This window comes from Mustela erminea, chromosome 3, assembly GCF_009829155.1.
Source record: "Mustela erminea isolate mMusErm1 chromosome 3, mMusErm1.Pri, whole genome shotgun sequence".
NCBI lineage: Eukaryota > Metazoa > Chordata > Mammalia > Carnivora > Mustelidae > Mustela > Mustela erminea.
In genome coordinates this window covers 64,674,829-64,692,270 of record NC_045616.1, presented here as the reverse complement: position 1 = coordinate 64,692,270, position 17,442 = coordinate 64,674,829, and the positions used below count along the sequence as shown (strand labels likewise).

At 43.3% G+C, this 17,442-nt stretch overlaps 2 long non-coding RNA genes across 5 annotated transcripts in view; both read left to right on the top strand.

Moving 5' to 3' along the window:
* The window catches only part of LOC116586249, a 365,761-nt gene that overhangs the window by 91,855 nt on the left and 256,464 nt on the right, over nt 1-17,442 (top strand). The gene's annotated exons all lie outside the window — the stretch shown is intronic.
* LOC116586251 lies at nt 1,591-14,669 on the top strand. The gene is made up of 2 exons (XR_004283954.1): nt 1,591-1,929; nt 7,170-14,669. It is a non-coding gene; the product is annotated as an uncharacterized LOC116586251 (long non-coding RNA).

Here is a 17,442-nt window from a genome sequence, read left to right as displayed (position 1 = left end):
ATCCAATCTGGGATTCCACATTGCTTTTAGCTCTTTAGCCTTTGGAGCTTATCATCCCTTGTCTAGCACAGCAGACCTCAGCCATCCTCTGCATGCATCCTTTCTTTGGCTCTTCCTAAAGTTCTTTCAGACCCTCTGGGGCCAGGGGACTCCTTCCAAGTACAGCAACCCCAGACACATTTTAATTGTACCTGCAGCCCTGCCTGGACAGTGACTGGCTGCATCTGTGAATTGAACAAGCTCCACCCATCCCCTGTAGAAAGAACTCTTTGTTACAGACGTCTTTTAGGCACACCTGTGCTTACTGATGGCAGTGCCAGTGGCCCCTTCTTGTAAGGAGGACAGCACTGTTATTCATCTATGAAGTTATTATATGACTTAGTGTTCAATGGGACATTAGATTCTGGGTTCGTGGCCACACAACTTTGAATGCATGTATTTTTTCCAAAATGCTCCCTAACCCAATGCCTTTTTCATGTATGGGAAGGCTTAACAATATCACATCTGAATCTTTCATCCTAAGTAGTGAAACTTAGACATACAGAACTTTGACTTTGCTTTCTGGTTCTGCTTAACATGTACATTTTCTTTGAGTCCAGTAGGAGTAAACCTCTTGAGAAAGTGCTTTTATTTCTTGGCCAACCTTTCCTTGAGCAGAATTCCAATTGTGCAGGGCCTGAAACCACTAACTAGCATGTATGCTGATTTGCCTTAACTGCAAGAACAAATCCAATTAACAAATCCACAAGGAATCGGGCTGGAACTGAGCCATTCTTCCAGGTGGAAACATCTTTCTGTTAGACATGCATTTGTACTATTCACCCACAGTCCTCCAGTTTTCCAGATAATCCATGGCCTGACTGGGGGAGTTTGGAGTCTAATAAATTCATCTTCACAAACTCTGGGGATCGATGGCCAACACTTTCAGTGACTTTTCTTTCTAATCTTTATCATTTCCAGTGCTGCCTCTCTCTAATTCTGACACGAGACATAATTCAATAAACAATCGAAAGCAAAACCTTTTTTGCTTTCAATTGCTACAGTGAAGTCCTGGAAAGGAAGCCAGTTAAGATCACATGAAATCCAAGGTCCAAACAAACCAAAATAACTCAGGGCTATCAGTGGTTTGGTTCAGGCTGCTGTGATTGTACCATAGAGTGTTTTCTACCTTAAGCACCTCTCTTCTGCAAACACAGAGCCCTGCAGCTTCCTTGATTACTATCATGAAGTTTAACTACTATGTCTTGTTGTATCTCAAAGGAGATAAGAATGCCTACACTGTTTATAGGAAATACACTTCCTTTTAAAATCATCACTTGCCTTCCCTTCCAATTAACTGGTTGGGACTTGATCTTCCTCAGAAAGTCAGATCTGGGGGCGCCTGGGTGGCTCAGTGGGTTAAGCCGCTGCCTTCGGCTCAGGTCATGATCTCAGAGTCCTGGGATCGAGTCCCGCATCGGGCTTTCTGCTCAGCGGAGAGCCTGCTTCCCTCTCTCTCTCTCTGCCTGCCTCTCCATCTACTTGTGATTTCTCTCTGTCAAATAAATAAATAAAATCTTTAAAAAAAAAAAAAAAAAAAAAAAGAAAGTCAGATCTGCTTCTTCTTGACTAATTTGGTTTCTGGGAAGACTTCATTCAGGTCCTCAATGGTCATCTGATCAAATGGAATGATGTTCCTCATCTTCTCCAACTCTTTTTCACATTCTTCAACCCTGGCCTTGAAGAGAGACAAAAACTCAGCACAACTGTTCACATCTTCTTTTTCTTCAGCATCCACCTGAACAGTATATTTATCCTCTGGCACAGGAAACTTCAGGGCATTAAACTTCTTCTCAAAGTCATCTACCAAGCCAGCCTTTGCCACATTGGCCTTGTATTAAGCCCCATTCGATAGCAGGTGGTTTCTCAGAGGGAGTAGCCGACCTGGAGGTAAGTGTCTTCTTCCAGGATTTCAGGGAGTTGCAAGGACATTACCTTGGAAAATAATAGCTCATATTTTTAAAAGTTGCAGCTTTTCAGAATACTTTCAAATCTATTATTTCTATTTTCTCAGTGGTCTTGAGAGGAGGGTAAGACATATGGTAAGTCACAGGAGATCAGTTATAGGAGAAACTTCATTCCTACAGGGCATTAAATAAATTTCTTAAGCATACACCTTCCTAAGCAACAGTCTGAAAAGTAAAAACAAAAACAAAACAAAACAAAAAAACTAGGTTTATCTCAAGACTTCTGAGATTCTTCTGTCTTGCTGCCTGCTGTATGGCCTCCCTCGGGCCCTTGTGATTTCTCACTTCTTTCTGGCAAAATGCTCCACTTTGGGGGACATTTAAAGGTATTACCCCTTCTAGGGCTAGTTGAATCTTACTGGAATTCAAAGCATCATACAGAAGTTCCAAGAGTGGAATCTGTAAGCCTGACTCTTCTCTGTGTGTTGAGAGTTTGGGGACAGTAGATCCCGTTCTTCAGTCCAATGAGTCAGGATAATTCTAGCCTGGTGTGGACATGCTTATTGGGAATCTTACAGAAGCAGATTTTGGGGGGGCTCTTTTTCTAAAGTCAGGGTCAGTGATGAGTCCTCATCAGTGGGATTCTTAAATTTCTGAAATCAATTAGATAGAAGATAATTATCTAAAGACTTTATTGATTTCAAGTTAGTATTTAACCTTTGTTTTATTTTTACTAGCTGGACGGAATCATCATTGCTAAATGGCTAAATAAACTTTTAAAAAAATCATTGTTTTAGTTCTCTGCTAGAATGAAAAGTTAACACTTCTACCCTGAGTCCAAAATAATACTTCCTAAACCAAACAGTAAGACCCTGATGAAATCAGAAGAGAGGAAAATGCCAAAACATCACTATATTTTGCTCTCACATGAACTCATTGTTATCATGGAATTTCTTTGTGTCTGCATAGCACCTTTGCCCAAAGGATTTCCCATGGGTCCTCATTTTCCTAAGACCTCCTAGCACCTGAGGTCCCATTTATCTCTCTTCCTCCCAGCAGTGTCTGGGGACCTTGGGGGAAGGGGTAGTGTTCTGCATTTAGTCTCCAGAAGCTAGTTGCCCTCATGTGGTTTGCATGTGTGCATAATGACATGCTCGAAGTATGACAGCCAGTACCATCTGGGGTGCCTGGAGCAGTGTCTGGGAGCCTGTGACAACTCAATCTCAGGCCAGAGGATGGGGTAATGTATTGGATGATTATAGATACCTTTTAGGCAGAGCGCCTCTTGGCATTAGGATGTCCACATCTGCTAAAGCCATTATAGTCTCTGTTCCTCATGAGTATTACAAAAAGAATAACCACCTATCTGGCTAAATCAGAGTTCCTTCCTGGCCACCATTCTCTGGTCTGATCCAGTCTGTGCCAAACAAACGTTTTGGGTGTGTCAGTCTCTCATTGAGGGTCCTGGGCAGCCTTATACCTGCTTATGTTGGTAAAGTGAACCAGGCCACTCAGTACTGAATTGACATCCCTGAAAATTCATTCGGAAGCCTGATATCGATCTAGTGGCTAATTGCTGGGGGAAGGACATGTGTCCTGAATTCAACACAGCTGGCCCCTAGCGACTAATGTCGGTGCTTCTGAATCTTTAGAATATGTACAAATTATCTGAGGAGTGAGAGCACATTCTCGAGCCCCAACCCTATGAATTCAGATTCATTAGGTCTGGGGATGTGCCTGGGACTTTGGTGACCACACTGAATAACAGTGTTTTCTCTGCTTACAACAAAAAGTGTGGCCTTCACACCACCAGCACTGTCATCACCTGGGAGCCTGTTAGAAGTACAAGTTCTAGGGCTCCCACCAGGCCCACTGAATCTGACTTTATATTTAGCAAGGGCATTCTTTTCACCTTAAGGTCAGATATGCACTGATATTTACCATTTATTTAGTGCTGAATACGGAGTGGCAGATCATGGACTGGGAAAGATCCTCAGGAATTCCGATGCTCTTGGTCCTTGCCTCCAGAAGCATAAGTTATTCATTTTATGTTGCTTTGCCTGATCACATTTCTATGGGTATCTGTATCTTTCACCAAGATTTTAATAACTTCAAAAGGCTGGGACCAGGTCTTAAAATCTTTGTACAGAATATTTGGTATATAGTAGGCACACATCAAGGATTCGTTGGTCAGTTGGTTGATGGTGAGAATGGTGTGAAGGCACTTCCTAAATTGAAGGTAAGGTCTCTGTTTCATTCCTAAAGAGAGCTGTGTCATGGGTTGTGATCTGTGTTTAGTTGTTCACTCCAATTTACAAACCAGGGAGCTGAAAAACCATCGCACATTTGCAGTGTCTGAACTCTCGCTGACATATTCTCAGTGTGTTGCTGCTTGCATTTATGGGGAAGGTATCTTCCATAAATAAAGAGTTAGTTGGGAAGCCCTTGTACCTCTCAATTCCATCCAGTGCTGTATTTGAGAAGTTTTACTTCAGGGAATGATGTGAACTCCCAATCAGAAAAATTTTAAAAACAAATAAAACTGCACTTGAAACCAGTAACTGATTTTGTAATCAGTCCTTGCAGATAAACTTTATTATCATTGTTTGGCATCGTGATAAAGGATGAAATCTCCTCAAACCTCAATGTTTGAATCAGTAATACCTCCGCATACTAGTTGACTTGCTCTTACGTAAAGCTAGAGACTTGGCTATTTCATACCCCTGAGGGCTGGGAAGAGTAAAAAACATACTCACCAAAAAAATATTTATTGGCTGCCTACTAGGATTCAGTATGGTCCACAGACCAGCAGCATGGGCCTCACCTGGGAACTTGTTGGAGTTGGAGTATTTCAGGCCCCAGCCCAGCCCTGCTGCATCAGAATCTGCTTCCCAGTGATTGGCATGTGCACTACAGAGTAGTAAGAGGTACTGGCTTAGAAGTCCTCTCTGTAAGGATAAGATCTGGCATTAAGATTAAGCCCTCAGTGATAACAAGAAAGAGCCAGACATTTGGCTGGTTAGGGGAAGGACAAATCACAGGAAATATAGTGTGGGCCTAGGACATACGTGGGGAAAAATAGGGAGGTCTCAATGGTTGGAACTTGACAGGAGAGGACCACAGGGTGAGATAAGCAGTGGAATCTATTACCTGGAGACTAATCCTGTAGCACATTGAAGCCACTACTGGGAGCTTGGATTTTTCTTCAGGAGCAAAGCAGGGCCCTGGGTAGATCTCAGGCAGGGAGGAATCATGATCTGATTCAGATTTGGGATCTGTGTTTGAGATCGAAATCCTCGGGCTTGGCCAATGAATTGGATTTGGGATAAGGCTAGAGAGAGTGAGGGATGAGGGAAGGAGAAAACTTGAGAAAAATTCCTTTGGGGAAGATTATAGCACCATTTGCCAAGACAGGAAATGCTGAGGAAGGTAACATAGGGTGAAGGCCATGGTGAGGGGTGGAATCAGAAGTTAAACTTCAGGGGCACCTGGGTGGCTCAGTTGGTTAAGTCGGACTCTCGATTTCAGCTCTGGTCATGATCTCTGGGTTTTGGGATGGAGCCCTGTGTTGGGCTCCACGCTCAGGGAAGTCTGCTTGGGATTCTCTTGCTCCCTCTGTGCCTCCACCACTCATGAGCTCTCTCAAATAAATAAATAAATCTAAAAAAAAAAACTTCCAATGCCACAAGATATTCAGCTGGAGAGGGGGACTTGGCAGTTAGATGCACAGATATGGAGGTGAAGGGAAATGAGGCCTAAAAGATGTGAATTTGGGGGGTGCCTGGGTGGCTCAGTGGTTAAGCCGCTGCCTTCGGCTTGGGTCATGATCCCAGGGTCCTGGGATCGAGCCCCACATCGGGCTCTCTGCTCAGTGGGGAGCCTGCTTCCTCCTCTCTCTCTCTGCCTGCCTCTCTGCCTACTTGTGATCTCTGTCTGTCAAATAAATAAATAAAATCTTTAAAAAAAAAAAAAGATGTGAATTTGGAATCTCTAGACTCTCAGGTGCCATGTTGTTCTCAATTTTAAGTTGTAGGTACAGGGCCATTTAGCAGAATATAAGAAACCCAGATTGGATGATATCAAGCCATTTTCAGTAGTATGCTCTATAGTCCATGGTAATACAGAGGCTGCACATTTTCAGAGTGCTGTGAAGCCAACAGTCTCATTGCTGGGGAATTATTCATAAGTAAACAGAAATGGAGTCTGATCATGCAAGCTTCTGAAATCCTATTTGTCCTTATTTATGTATAACTCTCAAGTGTGAGTATTCACTCTCCTAGATCAAAGAAAATTAGAATTTACTTGTTTAATTGTGACCTTGGTTATTGTTCATTCACCTCTCCCATTAGGCCTGCTGTGCACAGGCAGGCCCTCACCCCTGGTCCTGATTGTGCTGTACTCTCTGGTGCATTGGGAATACCCAAAGTCAGTCCTTGAATGAAAGGATGGGGTGTGTGGGGGGTGGGGTGGAAGATTTCTAGAGAACAATACAGCAAGAAAGTAACAAGTAGAAGTCTGACATCCAGGGAAGAATTAGAAAAATTGTCAGAGTTCAATAAATCTAAGACCCTGAGACATTTACCTAGGGAATTTTCTACCACAGCTCATAACTCAAAAGGCCCTGCACGCTCCTGGCGATGACTCTGAGTCATCAAGGAGAGGTTGAAATGCATTCAGTCACCAGATTTAAAGTAGCAAGTAATATGAAATACATCTATGAAATTATTTTACAAAAATATAGTCAAGAGGAGCATTTTGGACTTGAATATTTTGTTCTCAGGACAACCTAACATCACATCTAAATCGGAAACTTTATCACTCATTGATGTCATCTGTTCTTTCTTTCTTTCTTTCTTTCTTTCTTTCTTTCTTTCTCTGCTTCATTCTTTTTTTTTTTAAAGATTTTATTTATTTATTTAACACAGAGAGAGATCACAAGTAGGCAGAGAGGCAGGCAGAGAGAGAGAGGAGGAAGCAGGCTCCCCGCTGAGCAGAGAGCCCCATGTGGGGCTCGATCCCAGAACCCTAGGACTCTGAGATCATGACCTGAGCTGAAGGCAGAGGCTTTAACCCACTGAGCCACCCAGGCGCCCCTCTCTGCTTCATTCTTGATAAATGATTATCTTTGGCAAACTGTAGTCATTTCAGTTGAGCGATGAGTATGTGGTCCTAGTTACATATAACTTTGAAGATTAACAGAAGTCTTTTCTGGAAAAATTGCAGGCCTTTGCTCTTTGCTTGTGACAACGGCATTTTCCTTCTGAGCACAGTTACTCCTCAGTTACCAAAGAGAAGAATGCTGGAAGTCTCTGCCAAGGAGTAAACAAATGTACACCTCTACCTGAGGGGGAGCGAGGCAAAGGAATAGAAACCCTGTGTGCAGTTACCACCTGGAAAGCCTGTCAGGAATGGACTGAGGGTCCCTTTTGGGAGTGAAAGTTGTACTCATGTCCATGCTCCCAGGGTGGCAGCAAACACGCGTGTCCTTAGTATATCGTAGGTCCTCAATAAATAGAGGGAAGACTAGATAAAGGTGAATTTCTTTCCCAGTTCATTTGGAAGGGTGCGGGTAAGAGTTGGAGTCTCAGGCAGACCAGTTCTGTGAGCTTTTTCATATTGGATGGATCAAGAGTGGCCATTTCTGAAGAAACTACCTAAAACTTTGCATGGCCCCATGGAAATACTAGTCGGTGAGTTTGGGATGAAGGTCTAATGGCAGGTTAGCACAACTGAAATGAAGGTCCCCTTGAAAGAGGACCGCAAGAATTCATTCACCAAGTCCTTTTCCTCAGCCCTGCGTGCACGCGTGCACACTCACACTCCTGGGGATTGAGATCATGCCTCCTACAGGACATCTGAGCTGCGTTTGGGGACTGAGGTGACATGCAGGTTTGAGGAGCAGTTGTTTATTTCCATGGATCTGACCTTCTGACAGTATTTGTAAGACAGTTTGGGGATAAAGGTGTTTTAGAGCCAGTACCAACAAAAGCTGTGTTTATGGATAACAGGGCAATTGTACAATATTACACTGGGAAGAGTTCACACAGCATCCTGCCAGCCAGTGTTAGGTATAAGCTCCACCTCCAAACGTCCATAACATGGCAATTCACAATTCCTACTTCCCTAGACAAAGTGACTCAGTTTCATCAAAAGTAGGATCTAGAAAAGCAGTGCATCTAGGGGGAAGAGATCTGTTAACTCCCAATATAAGGGGCCTCCTGGAGCGTGAGCTATAGTCCTCACAACAGGTAATGCTAATCCCTGGGAAAACTTGAAGAAGTTCCACGCTAGCACCGCACTCAAGGGCCTAAATGGACCATCTCATCTAATCTTCTAATCTAATGCAGCCCCATGCATGAGGCACTGCTGGGTCTCCATCCCCAGATGCAGGAACAGAGAGCCCCACAACTAATAAAAAGATAAAGTAAGCTAAAGAAAGTGAGATAGGAAAGATAGACAATTAACAGGGCAAAGAAAGCCTTTTCCATTCTTCTTGGAACAGCTGGGCCAAAATGTCCATTTTGATACATGTCAGAAGATGGTGTTTTTGAGTATTAAAATACCACCAGATACCCAGAGATGCCTTTAGGGCTACTCAAAGAATAGAAGGGTGATAAGAAAAAGCCACCACACCCAGGAGGAGAAAACACTCTGAAACTCTAAACTTTTGTGAAACTGGATCAGGGCCAAATGTCAGCGTTTTTCACCTCTTTCCCAGATGGCAGGAGGCATTTCACACCGCTTTTCATAATTTCAATAAATCTGGTAAGTGATATGCGTCCTCTGCATGCCAAGAGACATATAATATGTGTATCAAAATAGATGTCTAGGTTGGTTTGTGACAAGAACCAGATTTCAGCAACTGAAGAGAACAAATCTTGCCTGGCTTTGGTTCAGTGAATGGGTGAACGAGAACCAGGATCACTTTCTGCTTACTTTTTTATTCCCCTTAATTTTTAAATGTTTCTCCTACATTTGCTTATTCTCTAAAAACCCCTATCTTGATAATTTCTTTTTGTTAGCAAACGCTTCATCACTCACAGCCTTATCTGGCATTGTTGCCAGCTGATGGTACAAAGCATTAGGATTCGGTAATTCGTTCAGCAATCCTGTGAATATTTAGCGAGCTCCAGCTCTGTATCAGGCATTGTTTTAAGCACTGGGGATATTGTAGTGAGCAAAAGAAAGTCCCTGCTTACCCAAAAAGACTGAAAATAAACAATGAACAACTTTATATGCAATCTGTCACGTGATGATAAATAATAATATAAAGGAAACTAAAGTGGGGGAGCATGGATAAGGAGTGATGGGGGGGTATCAAGGGCCTCAATGACCAAATAGTATTTTATCAGAGACTGTAAGGAATTAAGGAAGCGAGTTGTGAGAAGAGAGCATTCTGATGAGCAAGCATGGCCAATGCAAAGGTTCTAGGGTACTAATTTATTTATATTTAAGGACTAGTAAGGAAGCCAGTGAGGCCAGAACAGAGAAAAGAATGGGAGAGTAGTAAGTGATAAGGTCAGAGAGTTCACTGGGCCTTGTGGGCCCAGCTAAGAACTTTGGCTTTTATTCTGGGTGAGATGGAAGGATAGTGGCAGGTTTTGAACAGAAGAAGTAAATGGTTTGATTTCTATTTTCAAAGTTTACTCTGGCTCCTACTGGGTAATCTGAAGGCAGTGGCAGGGGAGCTGGGACAAGAGTAGAGGCAAGAAGGCTTTTGCAGGAGTCAGAGTAATGATGATACTGACTGGGGCTGTTCTGAAGGCAAAGACTAGAGTCTGCTGATGGATAAATGGTTGAGTGTGAGGGAATTTGAGATGATTTCATGTTCTGGGGAACCCTGGTTATGCTTACAAACTTAGCAAATAAAATGTATTGCCTACAACACAAAGCTTGTCACACCCAGGCTGACAGCCCATTTTATGTGCTATTTTGCACACATTTTGTACATCAGCAGGGAAACTGGAGCCCAGAGTGTGATGCTACAGGGCACTGCTGCTGTCAGTCTGTCATCACAGATTGTTCTGGAGCTTTCCTAGAAGATGTGTCCCTTTTAAGTTTCCATCAAGTAATTATAAAAAAGCACAAAAGGGGGGTTTCTTTTTTGAGCCATTTCAAAGAGTGACTCTACATTGAACAGTCCTGTTGTAACACTATTCTTAATAAAAAGTTAAGAAAGAGAAAGCAATTTTTCAAGTAAATTTACAAAATTGCCAACCTGGGTGTCAACCAGGCAAGCTAAACACTATGGATAAGCTACTCTTGTTTTTCCAGAGAATGGCACTACTTTTTGATGTTAAAAATAACAAATACAGAAGGAAGATGAGGTGAAGACCTCTGCCAGTTCTTGTCTACGTCTTAAATGAGTCTGCAGCTTATAGTCTTGTTGTCCATTCTAACTCCAGCAAGTACCCTGGAGCTCCTTGGAGGTAGATCCTGTATAATAATCATTCAGACTAGACTATTGTTGGTTGTTCCAGCTGGCCTTCATTTTCCCTCTGGGTCATTGCAGGGCCCCTTCTCTCTGGGTGATTACCATATTTTCTGGGAGCAGATCTAGGCCGTGGGAGTGTAGAGTGAAGCAGATAGCTCCTGGGGACCACCTAGCTTCTCCTCACCACGGCTGACCTTCGCTGCTGCAGACCACAGGACAGGGAGCAGATGGCCCATCACCTTGGCAGTTTCTAACCATCCTTACCTCCCAAGGAGAACCATGAATACAACCTGAGGGACATCCAGAGGTCCCCTAGACCCATCTCAGGTGCTGGATATTTCTCCCATCCCCAAGTGAAGAGGTCAGGATAACACAGGTAGAGTTGCAGAAGTGAAATCTCCCTAAGGGAGCTTATTTTTTTTTTGGCTTCATACACCTTTCCCTTGATCCATTTCATGCTTTGTCTTAGGAAGTACAGTCATGGAGTAGGAAATGGTTAGAGGTTCAAAATGCTATGGACGATTTGGGAGTTGGACTGAGGTATAGAAATGGTAATTCTGTTGGCTGCAACATGTCCTGCTGACATTGACTTAGGGTTGGCTCCATTTTGTGTATTATGGAATCCTGTTTAGCCACAGTGGCTTAAGGAAAAGAGACGGTGGTTGAGTTGCTGTGGGAAAAGTGAGGAGGAGGTGGCTGGTGGTAGCTCACCATGGTTTCTGACATCGTAAGTGTCCCTGAGGATCTGACAGGGTTTTACATATATGTCAGAGGCCCTTGTCCTTACCCAAAAAGGCACTTAGGAGATTTAAGGAAATTCCATACCCTTTGCACGACATCTGAGGAGAAAAGCCCTAAGGATGCCTAATCATCAGGTTATATGCTAATAGTTCATGTCTGCCTTCTGAATAACGTCCCAGTTCAAATATAATGGCTTGATCTTTGTTCATGTAATATAGTATGGGCAGCCCAAATCCATCCACCCCACACTTCCTTCCTTCTTTTCTCTAGTATTCTTTCTAGAAGGGGACTGCTATCCTATTAAGTCCTGGAATAGTTCATACCATGGCCTGCTGTCTCCTGTTCCCAGACACCATTCTTAGTTCCTATGTCTGCTCTCCTAGCTTGCTACCACTTCTCCCAACTCTGGACCCTGCTACTCTTCTTTATCCCTCAAGACACCACTCAGTAAGGTATCCTGGAGAGTTCTAAATGTGAAGAAGAGAATTACAATGCAGAAAAAAGTCCAAGAGAAAGAAGAGTCAAACATTTACCAAAACCTCAAGTGAATCATCCTAATTTTAAGCTTATCTTCTGTATGTAAATCTTCTCTCTCCTGAGAACTTTCTTCTCTACTTTACATTGTCACCTGTCTTGGACTGTCTGGAAAAGCCAAAGTTCTGTTAGTTTAGTAAGAAAAATAAGTAAATTCTCTTGTTCCACTTGAGTCTAGGCTCTAGCCCAGGAAGGCTAAGAGTGTTCATTGCCCGTGACCACGAAAGCTCATTAAGCTATGGTGGACGTAGAATAAAGTGTAGGCCTTGCCAGACTCACAGTGTGAGCTCTGAACCACTTCCCCATACTGCTTTCTTACTTTCCCTCCATTCTCCAGGCTCAGCAGAGCGAGGGCGAGACAACAAAGGAAGGCTGGGGAGAAAACTCTTCTCCTCCATCTCTCTCCACAAGGCAGAAGTCACCAGTGAGAACCAAACATTTCATCCAAGGAAACACACCTCATGTCTATACACACTTGTTTGGTCTCTGTCCAAACCTTTATTTGCCATGACTCCAGCCATGGTCCAACTGGGGTGTGGACCAGTTCTGGCTCTGGTGTCTCTTGTGTGAACAAGCCACTGAGAGCCCAGACAACTCCAGCTGAGCTGTTAAAGTCACAGCAGTGACTGGGACTGCACTCCTAATAGCCTCCTGTTGCTTCCTCTCCTGGACTTTCTCTGCTCAGTTCCCCATGCTCAACTCTGAGACCTTGTAAATGTGTATCATACAGAGGCTAAGCAAATGTTTACAGTGAACCTTTACACAGAATCCAGAAAAGTTCCCTAATCCATAAAAGTTTCCTAGCAAAAACAAGCTCGCCCCGTTCAAGGTATGCCCACTCTGCTGCCTGTGTGCTGGCTGAATGTCTCTTTTCAAAAGCTGGAAGGCTCGCCTGCAGCCAAGTGTCCATGTTTATGGTCTCTGTGAGGTTTTCACAGTGACGACCTTCATTCAGATGGAGTATAGTCATCTTTCATGATCGCCATAAATCAGAGAACTGCCTATGTCAAGGAGGGTTAGATTGCTCTGGGGGGTTCTCTTTCGGAGTTTAAAAACAGAGGGGGAAGAAAGGTACTTTACATGTAGTGAAAAACGCAGGGGGGAGGAATGTTATGAATTTTGTTCTGAAAAATTCAGCTCAACAGTTTGAATAGGGCCAATATTTAGGCTACAGTATTTGGCTGGATCTATTATGCAATTCATCTTCCTGCAAGCAGATACAAATGATCTGACCCAGAGCCAATTTATTTTTGTGGAGTTAAATTAGTCACTATTTACAAGCTGAAGAGTTTTCAAAAAGGCTGTTTAAGGAGGGTGCCATTACTTTTTCTAGTATGTTTGCCTTTCTATCATTCTGGATTGTTTTTGTTTGATTGTGGTTTCTGGGTAAAATAGTGGGTGCTATTTGTAAACATGGGCAAGATAATTTCAACTTTCTGAGGACTTGGATCATTGATCTTTAAAATGGGGGTGACACATTCCAAAACTAGGCTGGGCGAGGATATGTGGGTTCGAGGTCTGAGTCAGCTGTGCAAGTAGAGCCAAATGTTACCTGGATGTAGGTTTTAATTAGAGGCAAGAACGGAAGAGGACTTCATTTCCCAGCATGGCTTGGATCCCCTTCCTGAGTTCTTTCCCAAATAGAACTAGAGCTAAAGAAAGAGATGTCAAAGAAATGATCTAATCAAACATCTGCTGTGACAGAGAGGCTGAAGTTATATGAAGTCTCACTCCTTGGCCTCCCACCCCAGCTTTTGCAAAATTACCCACCCTTTCTGATTCCTTTTCCTCCAACTTCATTTCAGCAAACTAATTCTGGTGACCCTAGGGAAGAATGCCATGGTATCGTAGAGTGTTCAGCTGAAAGATCTTAGCAACCTTTTGTTAGGCAACTTTCTTTTGCAAAATGGAAGGCAAGAGGGGAAGAGAGCCTGCAGAGTTAGAGAATATCAAAGTTAGGTTTAGAACTCAACTCTTCAGACTCTGTGGCCTCCCATAGGACTATTCAAGACAACTGTAGGTGAGTTACTGGTTTCAGAGGGTAGGAGTTGGATGTGGCAGGCTGAAGCCAATTTCCCCCCACTGCTTCCCCCACTTCCTCCCTCCCCAACTTCAAACCTCCTGCTGCTGAAGTCCTACCTAGTCCCCTCACCTACCCATCTGCAGTTAAAGATCAGATTGCATAACTTCTTTCCCACACCTGGGCTGCTCCAAGAATAGGAGTTTCTGCAACATTTCTCCCTGCTCATCTCTCCTGCTGGCTCCTGCCTGAATGGTATCAAGCACTCAGTGCCCAGTAACCAGAAATCACTTATGCCTCTCCCAAAATGCCTGATTTGTATCCAGATTTTATCCCATCATCTAGTAGGATTCATCCAAATATTTGTAAATTATAGCATTCAGGAAAGAAGTAAGTGGCAACTTTTTGACCACAGGAAAAATAGCAGGTTGTTCCTGTCATCCTCCTCCTCCCAGGCACTTTCTTTAACTGCCACAATTGTGCTCTACCAGTACTGGCTGTGCTCCAGGATCCTCTTTCTTGCTCTCTGTTCAGGATGCCCACAACCTTCTGCCTCCACCAGACAGGGAAAGCCACCCTATCTGTCCCCTCAGAGTTATGCAACAAATAAACAAAGTGCAAAATAAAGAGCCATGTTGTTTAGAATACACTGTGGGGCACATAGTTGCCTTTCCATGAGTATCTATGGAATGGATGAATGTTGCTCTCTCTAGAATTGGAAAGAACCATCAGCCTTCTTCCCAAATGTTTTCAACTCAGCATACTGATGGATTTTTTCCATGGCAACAGAGCTCTTATTATCATAAAAGTCAACTGGAAAATATCATCTGCTCTACCAACATTTGCTCTATTTCCAAGCCTGCTAGACAGCATCTATTCCATAAATCAAGAAATAGATCTCTTTGTGAAATTTTCGTAGAATAATCACAAAGACTATCTCGAGCCACATAAAACTCCCTTATTCGGCAACGATTCTTAAAAAAAAAAAAAAAAATTGTCATTATACAAATGGCCTGCATTCCCAGGTGATTTGGTAAATAATGCACTTTTTGGAGCCAATGTAAAAATAACTACCTCCTTGAAGAAAGTCCAACAGCTTGCAATATCATGGTTAAGTATCCCAGCTTTCACAAAGTTCCTTGCAGGATAGCTCCTACATTTCTATAGTGAGTGCTTTTCATTAAGGAAATGAGTTAGTCTTCTGGATTTCCCAAGCTAGCACAGAGAGGGCTCTATAGGGTTCTTCATCAGAACAAGCATCTGCCCTAAGGGGTCACAGTCAGAGATGCAGGCACAGAGTGGGTGACAGACCAGCTGGGGAGAGGTCTGCTGACTCCATGACACAAACTGCCAGGACCAGAATGTGTTGGGAAATTACTGCCAGTTAATGTCTCCACTTGGAAATAGGAGGACACCCTGTGTCCTTAAGCAAAAGCCAAGAAATGTTTTAAAAGATGCATTTTATTAGAGAGCATAGAGTATTTTCTAATCCTAGAGTCAAAAGTACCATGAGTTGTCCTGCTCTTGTCCCTGAGTCCTGTTCCTACCTCTTCCTTGGCCATCTGAAGTCAGAACAGACTCAGGGGATGAGAAGTGCTTCAAACTCAGCCCTGTGGGGTGAGGCAAGTCCAGTGCAAAGGATTCTCTTCCCAGGAGTTAATTCTCCCCTGGTTTATTATAAATCTCCATTCCAGGGAGTAGTTTCAAAGGCAGTGTAAACCTTCCTAAGGGATTTATGTAAACCAGCTAGTGACCCAAAGTTTCTTGGCAAAGCCTCCATCCCCAGGAGGCAAGATGGCTCAGCTGGGCTCACAGAACTTTCCAATCTCATCTGCTTAGCAACAGTAAAGTCGAGAAGCCTGCTAAAGGGCTATATCAGCCAAGGAGGGTTGTTGGCCTCTTGCTGCTCTTTCTGAGCCCTGCCAAGAATGACATCATCTCGCTGGATTATTAGCAGGCCCTATCAGCAAACACTATCCCATCAGTCACATCAAAGCTGCCCCACATGTGTTCATGCTGCTTGGGGGAGCCAGTTTCCATCAGCTTTGTGCCCTGCTTTAAACATTTCTGAGATGGTCTTGTGAACTGAGCCTTATTTTTAAACATGAGGGAAGATCAGAAGGACACCATGATAACAGAGCATGTTATTTTAGAGATTCAGATACACCTCTGGTCAAACCGTTTCTACTGAAATTTTTGAAAAATAATAAAAATATGATTTCTGGTAAGTAGTTGGATTAATACAACTGACCCAAAAAATGAAAGCTGCAGAACTTGTAAAAAAGTGGATATTCCTTTTCTTCTCTTGATCAAACCTTCCACGGGTGATGGGAATACTCCAGAGAGAGAGAAGGATCACCATGTGGCTTTTCCACAGTAGATAGAACATAGCAGAAATGGAATACTGCTAAAAGACATTCTCTATCCTATCCTGATACCCCGTGAATTTATATGGGCTGATAAGTATCGGTGCCATCCTCTTGGACATTTCAGAGAATATTAGCACAGAGAAGGACCTCAGAGATCAATCATCTCAACCCCTCATTTTGGAATTCAGCTGAACTATGAAAGGGCAGTCTGAGGCCTAAATAAGTTAGTTGCCTCTGGATAGCTAACTAGCAAGAGCTGAGCTTTGGACCAAAGGGCCTGTCTAAGTATGAAAGCATCACCACCAGGGTGAAGGTTCAAGTGGTAAAAGAAAAGAGGAAAGGGGTGTAATTAGTGGTTTGTTTTAACAATATAAAACCACCTAGCCTAAAAGTTACCAGAGACCAGTGTTCTTGCCTCTAAGACATGACTGATCTCTTTCTGAATCTGAGAACCTCTCCCATCTCTCCAAATGCAGAACCAGACACACTGAGATAGCACTCTCAGTCTTTATGAAGCGGGCATGTGTCCAGGTTAATACTCTTAACTAGGACCTCATCATCAACCTGGTCTTGCTTTTCCTCTTTCCTTCCACCCTCACAAGAAACTGCCTCTCTCCTCCAGACAAGCTTATTTTAGAGAATATCACAGGAAAAGATGGTCTTCCAGCCCTTTAATCATCATTGGTGAGGGCTGGTTATATGCTGGGCTTTGGCAACTCAGCAGAGTTGAGCAAGAACAAAATGAAACAGCCTTAAAGCTGGCATAAACTACCTCAATTTCCTGGACACTAAAAAAAAAGTCACTCACCCATACCTCCTGAAAACGCAGTTATTTGGTGTTGCAGTTTTTAAAACATTAATGAACTAAATGAATTTGAATTGAAATGAAATTACATGGTTCTTGAAACTTTTGTATGAAATAGAATATTCGTTTAGGACCTCCAAGATGTAGACATTGGGATGTGATTAAACATGCGAGGATTTAGTAGAAGAAATGCAAGAAAACGAGGAAACTAGAGAAGGCTGGACACCTGCCATCAGACTGTGATACAGGTCTGACCCTGAGGGCAGGAGATCGGGCTGGACAGGCAGGGCAAGAAGGGAGGGTGGAAACATCTTAGACTGCCCTGCAAGGCAAGGAAGGTTGGGCACAACTTTCAGGGGTCCACAAGCCAAACACTGGCTACCAGAGGAGCCCCAGGACTCCTAGGAACCACCTGCCTTTTCTCAGGCATTGGCCAGAGTTGCCTGTGGGAAGGAAGTGTGCCCTTAATGCAGACAAGGTGATACATTTCAGACTGTAGCAGCTGGGCCTGTCCTCACTTAATTTCCCCATAGCTGAAGGTCTGTGAGGCCCATTCCCCTGACTGCCACAAACATTGACTATCGCAGGCTATG